The following is a 5,751-nucleotide window of genomic DNA, read 5'->3' as shown; positions in this document are numbered from 1 at the left end:
CAAAAAGGAATTTCCCTGTGTAGATTATTGTTTTATGAGTTTTACTACAATGTAACTTTTATACTATTTGGCTATGTTTAGTTATTAGGAAACTTTTAGGATCTGCACATGAAGTAACAGAAACCTGTGCAGATAATGAACATAATCTTTTCGATTAGTGCTACTCATTCTAAGTGTAAAGGATGCCGAGTTAACTTGGTATTTTTAGCAAATACGGTTCAACAACAAGCTATATTAAATAACAATCCAGATTAAAACATTTTAACAGATAGACTATTTAATAAAATCTGCTCGCCTGCTATTTATATACATAACTATTGGACAGTGACAAGACTTCCATTGTGTGTCTGAACATGCACTAATGTTTTCTTGCTATTTATATACATAACCATTGGACAGTGAGAAGATTTCCATTGTGTGCATGAACGTCCTTTTTTCTATCAATCCATCTCTTATCATCCATACATGCTATCATATACTATATGATAAATCTTTTAGATGCTCACTGTATATATAGGTGCTCAAATTTTGATTACATGGAGCTTATGTTTGTAGTGAAAAAAGGGTATGTGCAGTTTTTAGTCAATGTCTATTTAAATCAATAGAATTAGCAGGTTAACCCGCTAGATTTTTTCTGAAAATCAGTATACATATGTTTTTTATAGATGTTTAAAACATGGACTTGCTCCCACATGTGTTTGACACAATATATGTAGAGTATCTGTCATACCTGATGCCGTATAATACAAATAAATATATAGGTAATATATGCACTTTATAGAAAATAAATAGATGTTATATACTACTACCGAATGATTTTATCCAAATGTTGTTGGTTCGTGCATACCTAAATGTCATGTTTTCTTACGCCACCCATCTTATTTGAGTTATTAGATTTACATTATTGGATTTTGGAGAAAATTTGATGCATCAAAATGCTTAGCTTACTCCCAGTCTCTCCTCATATCGAGTTTGAAGTATTAGGTAATACTATTGTTTAGCACATAACTTATTACATTATGAATTTTGGTGTGGCTTTCGATTTTATTTTTGTGGACATTATTTTTACACATGCAGTCATACCACCTTTCCGTTATCTACCTCTGATTATACCTACTAGCGGTCATATCCTTCACATGGTACAAATCCTGATACACTTTATAGTATTTTTGTTATAATTACTTTCATGTAAATCCAAACTATTATAGTTAGTGAAATTAATTGGACATTTATTTAAGCCATTTAACAAAGCGGAGCTCCATTTGCTAGGGTTCGCAGGTCATGAGATGAGGTAAACTAACTTGTAATAAGGCGTCTAGAGGTTAGTCACTCTGAGCTCCTATCGCACCGCAGTCGTATTCTTGGTTTATGTCGACGGCAAACAAATACTATAATGAGTTATTACTTAATTATTATGCTTAATTTTTTTCCTTTGATATGTTGGTTTTTCTTTTGATAGCTTACCACATACTTATAGTATAAACAAACAGGAATTTGGCTTTGTAAATTATTTTGCGCCTTTGCATATGATCTGGCCAGATTTCTACGTAATGCTGAGGCTTGAAGCATCACAAAAGCTTGTACAGAATCATGTGTACTGGTTGGGTTCGAATATATAGATTGAGATTTTTTTTTCTTGCCGAAAGGATTGCCCTTCTTCACATAGCTGCAGCACGTCCACAACACATGTTTTGTCGCATGCACGTATCATACGCTGTTAGCCTTTGGATTAGATGTTCACGTTCTAGTACTCCCTCCGTTCCTAAATATTGTCTTTTTAGGTATTCACGTTCTAGTACTCCCTCTGTTTATATTTCTTGATGTCATTTCTAGTATGCAATCATATGACATGTTTCATGTAAATTAATATGGGCTGCTATCAATTTTTTAATCTGCAATTGATCTAGTGTTTTTTACATGGTAGCTTAATATCCTCCTTCCTTTTCTAATATGCAAACTTCTAATATGTGAGGTGCAGAAGTGCATGAGGTGCGGTTCGCCTTAGGCTCCTCCCACTCATCGACGGTCCGGTCCAGCGTCACTTAACCATTGTGACCTGGCCGGTTTGGTTCAGCTTTGAGCTGCCCACCGTGGAGTAGGAGGACGGCATGCTCATGAACATCGAGGTCGGATCAAGTATGATGGTGCACCGTGGCATGTGGTGGCCTATTTTTTTTGTAGTGGTACTGTATATGGTCTCATCCAACATTGAGTATCCATATGTTGTTTTAATACTGATGATAATGTTGTAGCATAAAGTAGACACCATATCTGGTTTGTCTTGATGTTTTAACTATGGTGGTTCTTGTCTGATGCACATTATTCTTTGAAGGGTTATGATGATAGAAATATATTGACCCTGATGTGACAAAGGTGCCCATTTTCCCTTTGTTAAACATTTTCACTCTGCTTTATGTTCTTTGCATAGTTCCAGTTTCACACTGCTGGTGTTTCATGCGATATTCATCGCATCCTGCTCACATGCCTTATGATCGAGTAACTTGATGAAAAACTATGTTGTTTGTTCATTCTGCTATATTATTTTGAGATCATGTGGTGTAATGATATTGTTGTGTTATTTTGAGAATTATATTATTATCATTATATTCTCATGTGCTTTTTGTCGACTACCAAATTTTCCAATGAAATGTTGTTGATATCCCTTGAATAATGGCTGGACTAAATTATGCGAGTGGGCTAGAAATGGGCTGGTTCAATTAATGATGGAATGAATAGCTGGGTTGTACATTGCCTTTGCTAAGAAAAAACATTAAGTGGGTCAAGGTTGTGGCCCAAAAGTAAATCTAAAATTGACAGAAATAATGGTCTCCACCTATAGTTGTGGCCTAAAAGTAAATCTAATAATGGGCTAATTATTGGGCTTGTCCCATTAAAACAGCTGATTTTAACCGATCCTACATAGCGTCCATGTCATCATTTTTTCCATGTCACTGCATGTGCCACGTGGACATTGCCACATCAGATCCTATGCGTTTCAAGCTCATTAGTAATGACCATAATTTTGGTCATAGATTTTACGACCAATATTTTGGTCAAGGGCGGCCATGACCAAAATTTCAGAAAAGGTCAAGTTTGTTCGTTCTTGACGGCCAACTGTTGACGTCCTGAATTTGGTCAAAAAGGTCAATAAATGATAACAATGACTAATCAACGACCAAAAAGGAGAGTCATAATCGACCATATTTCTTGTAGTTGTTTCATTGTCTTGCAGTTTTATTTTGATTTCATCTCTTTACTCAACGTCGTTTCTTTTGGCGTAATGCAGTGGGATTGTTAACCCTTTCATTTGCTTAGCTCCCGAGTATAATTTACAGGTTTGACTGAATTGTGGAGAGGAATGGCGATTCGTTGCTGGTGCAGAGTCAGGAGTGCTTGGAGAAGGTTACCAAGACGGTCTCCTTCCTCGCGCAGCCTGAAGCCTCATTCCTGTTGTTGCTCACAGGTAATTCAGTTCTAATGCATTCTAATACTTTTATGGAGTTATATATAGGGGCTCCTGATTGTGTGTGTTTACTAGTTAGATTTTGTTTGCAATCAAGGGTGAACACTATGATCGTAGTATCATCTCCATGACTGGAAAGTTTGTGCATATACCATTGCTTCTTTCCTTCAGGCTTAATCATTTGGTATCACATCTCATTAGAGCGAGCGTGTGACCTATGTAGCTGGGATTACTTTGGATTCAGCGCAACATCGGCAGCTTATATTTATAATTTGGAACCAAACATCATGTGCTTATTCTTGTATGTGAATGTTCTCTTGAAAATCTTAGCTGTATTCTTTGGAGCTTATGTGTATATATCTGTGCGCGCGTGTGTGTAGTCGTCACTAGTTGACAATTTAAGTATCTTGATACCTCCTAAATTTTGTAACAAACATTGCTGGTGTTGTTATGTCAGAAGTCAATATGTATCAAAATTTGTAATTCTGAATCATCTGTTTTCTTTCTCTAACGCTTTTGATTCATGCTTCTTTTGCGAGAGGAAGTTCAAAAGGACCGCGCGCTGGAGCTCCTAAACCTGCACCCCTTCTACTTCGTTTACTTATGTGGCGTGAAGACATAAAGCAAACCTTTGGAGCCATAGTTGTCTTTTTTGTCATCTAAAATAATAATGGTAACATATTAATGCAAACAAAATAATATCGTAGCTCAAAAAATTGTTTGTGAATAATGAATGGATGCTATGGAACTATATTTGTTATGGAGCTATGTATGTATGGATGCTATGGAACTATATGTATATATGGATGCTATGGAATTTTGGATGTATGGATGCTATGGAGTTTTGATATATGGATCATGAAATTTGTTATGCAACTTTGCATATATGTTATGTGTTGTGGACCAGTAAAACTGTTGGGCACATATTATGTATTATATATTTGATATATATGTTATGTGTTGTTGAATTTGTGGTTTTGAAAAAAAACATATATATATGCTAGAATACCAGATACTAATGGAGCACCATGGGCTATACTAATGGCGCACCTGGGAGGCATACTAATGGCGCACCTGGCAGGCATACTAATGGCGCACCTCGGAGGCATACTAATGGCGCACTAGGGAGGCATACTAATGGCCCACCTGAGAGGAATACTAATGACGCACCTGGGAGGCATACTAATGGCGCATCTGAGAGGAATACTAATGGCGCACCTGGGAGGCATACTAATGGCGCACCTGAGAGGCATACTAATGGCGCACCTGGGAGGCATACTAATGGCGCACCGTGAGCAATACTAATGGCGCACTACCTGGTGCACTATTAGTATACCAGATACTAATGGCGCACTTGTGGTGCGCCATTAGTAAAAAAATCTAATGGCGTGATGCTAGTGGCGCACCTATAGTGCGCCATTAGTAGCAAAAATAGGTGCACCATTAGCAAGCCTTTTCCTAGTAGTGAAGGAGAAGAAGGAGGAGAAGAAGGGAGAAGGAGCTTCTCTCCTCCTTCTCCTTCTTCTCCTTCTTCTTCCTCCTCCTTCTCCTTCTCTTCTTCTTCTTCTTCCTTCTTTTCATTTTTTCTCTTTCTTCTCATCTTGTCCTCTTCTTCGGGCTAAATTAGCTAATTATGCCTTTTTGGAGCTAATTATGTCATTTTGGAGGATAATTAGCTAAGTATAGCTCATTTTTTATTAAATAGGTCATTTTGTAGGTAACTAAGCTAATTATGTCATTTAGGTGGAAGCCAAGCTAAGTATGGGCCATTCTAGAGATAACTTGGGTAAAATATGTCGTTTTGGAGCCAACTATGATTATTAAGGCATTTTGGAGCTAAATTAGCTAATTATGTCATTTAGGTGGATGCTAAGCTAAGTATATAATATTCATCCGCTAACCAAGGTTCTTATGCCATTTTGAGCTTATTATTTCATTTTGGAGCTAAATTAGTCATTTTAATGAGCTAACCAAGGTTCTTATGATGTTTTCAGCTAACTAAGCTAAGTATGTCATTTTGTAGGATAATTAGTCAATTTAGTCTGTGTTGGATGAGTTTAAGCTACATAGAAGAAGAGAAAGAAAAGAAGCAAGAAGAGAAGAAGAAGGAGAAGTAAAATAAGAAGGAGGAGAAGGAGAAGGAGAAGGAGAAGGAGAAGGAAGAGGAGAAGAAGAAGAAAAGAAGAAGGAAAAGAAGGAGGAGAGAAGAAGGAGGGGGCTAGCTCCTTCTCCTTGTTCTCCTTCTACTTCTCTTCTTCTTTTCTTCTTCTTGTTCCTTCTTTTCATTT

General features: G+C 37.0%; 1 long non-coding RNA gene across 1 annotated transcript; it reads left to right on the top strand.

The window, feature by feature from the left end:
- The first annotated feature begins 1,327 nt into the window (after positions 1-1,327).
- Positions 1,328-4,227, top strand: LOC123444357. The gene is made up of 2 exons (XR_006630979.1): positions 1,328-3,463; positions 4,009-4,227. It is a non-coding gene; the product is annotated as an uncharacterized LOC123444357 (long non-coding RNA).
- Positions 4,228-5,751: the final 1,524 nt, after the last annotated feature.

This window comes from Hordeum vulgare, chromosome 3H (assembly GCF_904849725.1).
Source record: "Hordeum vulgare subsp. vulgare chromosome 3H, MorexV3_pseudomolecules_assembly, whole genome shotgun sequence".
NCBI classification, from domain to species: domain Eukaryota; kingdom Viridiplantae; phylum Streptophyta; class Magnoliopsida; order Poales; family Poaceae; genus Hordeum; species Hordeum vulgare.
Note: the sequence above shows the minus strand (reverse complement) of the source record. Positions and strands in the feature narration are given on the sequence as shown.